General features: G+C 48.8%; 1 long non-coding RNA gene across 1 annotated transcript in view; it reads right to left on the reverse strand.

The window, feature by feature from the left end:
• Window positions 1-709, reverse strand: part of LOC142817714 (uncharacterized) — a 52,233-nt gene extending 51,524 nt beyond the window's left edge. The window contains exon 1 of the long non-coding RNA XR_012895318.1: window positions 597-709. This is a non-coding gene — a long non-coding RNA (uncharacterized LOC142817714). The remainder of the gene's footprint in view (window positions 1-596) is intronic.
• Between the last annotated feature and the right edge of the window lie 5,291 nt (window positions 710-6,000).

Consider the following 6,000-nt stretch of genomic DNA (forward strand, 5'->3'; position numbering starts at 1 on the left):
ACCACCTGACACGAGGACGCCGGCTCGCTGTCACGTGCGCAACTGACTCACTGCACGTGGGCCAGAGGAGCGCCGCGCGTGTTCACGCCGTCGAGGTGATCGCGCCAGGCAGACTGCGGGCTGGCCTTGACCCAGATTGCCTTTTTCAGAGGCACGGTCGTTTGACGAGGACTCGCTAGCATAACAGCCCGTGTGCTCAGATTTGGGTGCACGTTAAAGAACACCATGTGGTCTAAATTTCCGGAGCCCTCCACTATGGCGTCTCTCATAATAATATGGTGGTTTTGGGATATTAAACCCCACACATCAATCAATCAAATCGCCTGCAGAAGGTCGGCCACATTCCTGGTGAACGGGTCTAGTAGAGACACTGCTCTCGGGTGCACGTTAAAGAACCCCAGGTGGTCAAAATTTCCGGAGCCCTCCACTACGGCGTCTCTCATAATCATATGGTGGTTTTGGGACGTTAAACCCCACAAATCAATCAATCAGAGACACTGCTCTCAAGCAAATTCACTCGGAACGGATGGGACAGAAGTGGCCAGATTGTGCAAAATACCAACGTGCTCAAATCAAAGTAACATGTTCGAGCTTACCTGTTGTCATTTGGAAACCCCAAGAAGACTTCCGAGAACTGTACTAGAACACCCTACAGCCTTACTAGGCATGCAACGCCCCAGCTGAAGCACCTTCAATGAATGCTTGGTTGGTTTACTGCGTTTGCCGTCCCTTGCATGCCGCACATAGCTCCCGTTCCTTATCTTTCCGATCTTCATGCTTGGCATGGAAACCGAAACAGATGACCGAGCACGATCCGACGTCTGCTATCTCTGAGCGAGTGGAAAGGGTGAGCGAAGAAAAGCTCGGCGGACGCACAATTCAACCTTACTCATGCTGCTTTTTTAAACAACAAAAATCACATCAAATGCTAGTCGTACAATTAATCTTAGTGAACTAAATATTCACTGGAAGGACGTGCATGAGGTGAAAGTTTCAACAGAACTGATGATATATACTAAACTCTTGATCACTCGCTTGTGGTGGTCCTTGTTTCATATGCAGGAGCGCTCTGTTGTAAGCTGTACACAATATGTTTCCCGCACGCTCTTTAGGCCATCAAGGTTCGATATATTCCTTTTAGTTCTTGTTCAATTTTTGTGGGCTGTGCGACACTTGACGCAATCTATAGCACTTGTACATTTTAAGATGGCCTACAGGCGCAGTTGTTTGGCAAGTACGAGTACATGTTTACCAGCGAAGCTGTGCCCAATCGAGGCGTTCGTGTCCGACATGCGTTGTAACACTTGTGGGCATCGCAAACGAGTACGCGCCACATAAACAAGGGTAGATACGACCACTCAACACTGGTCCACTAAAGATGAAGGCACTGGTTAGCGCAACAAAATGGCATGTGCCACAGAAATTTGGAAAATCCCACTGCACACAAGTGGAAACTAAGAAAAAAAATCATGCGTGTTATCATAGCCATGTCACTGTCACGCGACACTGGAAGTTACAAGCGGTGGAGGCTTTTCAACCACCTCAAAGCTTGACGAAGCGTTTAGTAAAGAACAGTGATACCCCAAATCTGAATGTCTTGCAAAACACAGGAACGGGATATCGTGATCAAGGCAGGGCCACCTGCTTCTCTGTTTCATCAGTGTCTGCAAAGTGGAGCTAGTTGAAGTTTCTTGAGAAAACAAATTTGCCATGTTCAATACAGGTGTGCGCGTTTTTTTATATTTATTTATTTTATCACACGCAATTAGACGCAGCTTAGACACGTGCCAAACTCAATTGTTTAATCGCTAACTCTATGAGCCAGTGGCCTATACGGACACATCCGATGCCACGGCGCAAAATCTCTAAAACAGAATGTTAATACGTACAGCTTAGAGTGCGCACTGAATGCATATATAGATCGTTTATATGTTTTTACCATCTGATTTTTCGCGCAGACATGCTCGAGTTTGACAACACGTATGGCAAGACCTTGGCTTACGTAGCGAATGTCGTAGCGCCGGAAGAGGTATCTTGACGGGACGTAGCGAAAAGAATTGTGTGTGTGACTTCATGGGAATAAATAACATTGTCAAAACGGCCTCGTGTGTTGCCTCAGTCGATGCTTTCATAATTTCAAGATAAGGGGAGAATCGGCCTTCTTCGACCTATGTCTCTACTTTCAGAAATACATGACATGTCAACCGATAAATGACAAGACAGGTAATTTATTACCACGTGTTTCTCATGCAGGTATGCACATTTTGGTAGATGAAACGTCAATTAAACAATCATGACGGCGTCACGACGTATGTGTGACGTCACTGGTCTGAATGATGTCGTGGTGGTAAATGACATGCCCGTCCTGATATTATTATATGGGGTTTAACGTCCCATAACCACGATATTCTCACAAGGAAACGTATATTTGCAGATAATCACGACGATTACACGCGACGACAATGCCTGGCACAATGGCGGGCTGGGACCAGTCTCTATCCACTTCGTAGTCTTTTCTTTCAGGTAGGGACCCTCTACCGCTTTATGCCCCAATCCTACTACTGCCTTGTGGCAATATGATAAGGAGAGACGCCGTAGTGGAGGGTTCCGCAATTTTCGACCACCCGGGTTCAATGGAACGCTATGACGACTAGACTACCACGATGAGGTGACGTTGTTAGGTTTGGCCTGGGGATTCATCTCTCAATCCCTTCGGCGCCCAGTCTTACCGACGCTGTCAAGTATTTGAGTGATTATTCCAGACCAGGCGGCGGGCAGAGGCGAGTTCACGTCCTTCAAAAGCGGACCTTTTGTCGTCGCTTCAAGCAGAAGCGGTGAATAATGGACTCGGCGACTCATCGGGCGACGGCAAAGCTGTCGTGGCCGGCGCCGGAGCTGACAGAGGAGCGGTGCTCCCTTTTGATCCCCAATCACCAAGGCGACCGGCCGACTGCCTATGCTCGTCAGGCACTGTACGTGCTAGCCGGAGGACCAAGACGCCGTGTCGCCAAGACGCCATTAGCCGTTCGCGAGAGGCCAACAAAGACGGCGTCTTTCTGAAAGAGACCGCGACGGACAGCGCACGCAGATCGCCCCGCTAATTGGGCGAGCTGTGCAGTGGGCCCTTTGAAGTATGCGGCCAGGATCGTGGGAACGCTCGTCTAACGGCACACCCACGACGAGGACCAGCCCTGCTGGCGCCACCACCGTGCAGTGTTCACGTGGACCTTGTATGCTCGCCTCCCTCACCTGTGTGTGCGTGATTGGTGTTCGACTCTGAGAGGAGGAGCCCGACAGGGCATAAAACGACGCGGAGAGTGCTGGACATTGCGCTCTCTGAACCTGGCTCTGAACTATGCAGTGTTCAACCACCACGCTCGTGGTTTGTTAAACCACTATCCCTTCTTTTCTGTAAATAAGTGTAAATAATGTCATAAACCTCTGTTATGTTTCTCGTATCCTCTTGTCTGCGTTCAGTTCCTCCATCCGGATGCCATCACCTGCAACTTCCTCCTTCGTCATCTTTAACAACGTGCACGACTTGATGATAATGTTGTCGTGGAGTCGTGACGTTGACGAAAACATCAAACTGTATGTCGAAGATGAAAGCATTCGACCGTACTTGTGACCGGTAAATTGAAAGCCACATTACAGCGATACACACTGGCTCTAACAGCGGCGAACAGAGAGAGCGTCGGCCGTCGATCAACTGATCATCGTTCAACCGATCACCACGCGTCCAACTTTCCAGCCTTATCATCGGTGGGCGCGCAAGTTCCGGAATAAGTTTGAGTGTACGCGTCAGTGTCATGCACGTCATCTTAGCAAAAAGATTGATTGATTGATATGTGGGGTTTAACGTTCCAAAACCACTATATGATTATGAGAGACGCCGTAGTGGAGGGCTCCGGAAATTTAGACCACCTGGGGTTCTTTAAAGTGCACCCAAATCTGAGCACACGGGCCTACAACATTTCCGCCTCCATCGGAAATGCAGCCGCCGCAGCCGGGATTCGAACCTGCGCCCTGCGGGTCAGCAGCCGAGTACCTTAGCCACTAGACCACCGCGGCGGGGCATCTTAGCAAAATGATGTACTACAGTTCTGAAGCCTCTTGAACACTGCAGGCGTGGTTCTCGCTGATAATTACTCACAGCCTTAGTATGCGAAAGCAAAACACGGCGCAAGTGAAATAAAGACCACACGCGGCACTATAACATCGGTGGTTTCACGCGCTAAAACCACGATATGGTTATGAGTGATATTGCAGTGGAGCTCTTCGAAAATTTCGACCACCTGGTGTCATTTAACGTGCCCTGCAAACATCGCAAAGTGCACGGGCGTGTAGGACTTCACCTCCACCGAAGTGCGACCGCCGGAGCTGGGACCGAATCGTGGGAAATCTACGCGTTAAACCATCTTGCTGTGACCTATCATTCACCTTTGTCACACGTGCACGTCATGGGATGTACACTGTCGTTCTTTATGAAAGGAAATCCCGGCTGCGGCGGCTGCATTACCGATGGAGGCGGAAATGTTGTAGGCCCGTGTGCTCAGATTTGAGTGCACGTTAAAGAACCCCAGGTGGTCTAAATTTCCGGAGCCCTCCACTACGGCGTCTCTCATAATCATATAGTGGTTTTGGGACGTTAAACCCCACATATCAATCAATCTTTATGAAAGGAAACACGCGAACTTGTGGACTGCGCTCTGCGGCGGCAGCCTACAGCACCATCAACCGACAAGTGAAGAAAGCACGTTTGCTTTTAGCGTCACCTATGTCCAAGCAAGATAACTAGTTATGGCCGGTAGCCAAGCTATGTTAGATTAAGTTGCCTGATCGCTCGTGCGGCGAGCGATATCGGGCGAATACTGCAGCTTGCGCTGCGTTCGCGAACAACGTTTTGATATGTTGGCAGTGGACTACGCACCGCAGGCGTGAGCCGAGAGAGAGAGAGAGTGGAATCTACCAGCACTAGTCTACCAGCCATAACTCGTTATTATTTTTTTTTGGCAACAGATGACGCTGAAAGCGAAGATCTTTTTTTTTTTTTGCTGTCGGTTGATGGTGTCGTAGGCAGCGGCCGCAGAGCGCAGGCCACGCGTTCGCGTGTTCCCTTTCATAAAGGACGACAGTGTACGTACATGGTGATATAAAAAGCGATTAAACGACTACTGCGGCTTGCAATGATGCCCACACATGGCATGCATTTCGTGTTCATCCTACATTTATACCACGCATGACTGAATTGGTACCAAGGCGTACGCAAACAGATAGGTGCAATCAATGTGGCCTTCGTTCGCCACGACGATTCAAGGGTGCTTCGTCATTCGTCACAACTCATTTCGCGAAATGTTCGACGACTAACCTCTCTATGCGAAACGCTCGTTGACTTGCCACCGCCTTCAATGCAGCACTAACTTGTTTCAAACGAGCTGCCTTGAAGCGGTGGCAAGTCAAGGAACATTTCTGAATACACGAGTTAATTTACTAATTACTGTGTAGACAACAAAAGTTGACGATTTAGATTACTATGTGCCCTACTGTGGGAGAGCCCCCCAACTGCGTGTTTAGAAAAAGTTGTCAACGATTCAGAGTACTCAGATTTGGGTGCACGTTAAAGAACCCCAGGTGGTCAAAATTTCCGGAGCCTTCCACTACGGCGTCTCTCATAATCATATCGTGGGTTTGGGACGTTAAACCCCACAAATCAAATCAATCAACGATTTAGAGTACGAGGTACTTTACTATGGGAGAGCATAAGCCATCCCGTGGGTCGTTAGGAGGCCGTAGGCACAGAAGGATAAATGTTTACGTATTTTGGTGGCTCGAGCCGGTTGACCAAGTTTTGACTAAACTAAAACACCAACATAGATTGATCCGAGATTGCTATTTGACTCTGCCAACCCACCTTGTGTCACAAGTTCTACGATGAAACCTGCACGTCTCGAGCAATATGTTTTTATTCCATACGTTGGTTCTCAGTCTAAGGTACGTTAC

Source organism: Rhipicephalus microplus, chromosome 5 (genome assembly GCF_043290135.1).
Source record: "Rhipicephalus microplus isolate Deutch F79 chromosome 5, USDA_Rmic, whole genome shotgun sequence".
Lineage (NCBI taxonomy): Eukaryota > Metazoa > Arthropoda > Arachnida > Ixodida > Ixodidae > Rhipicephalus > Rhipicephalus microplus.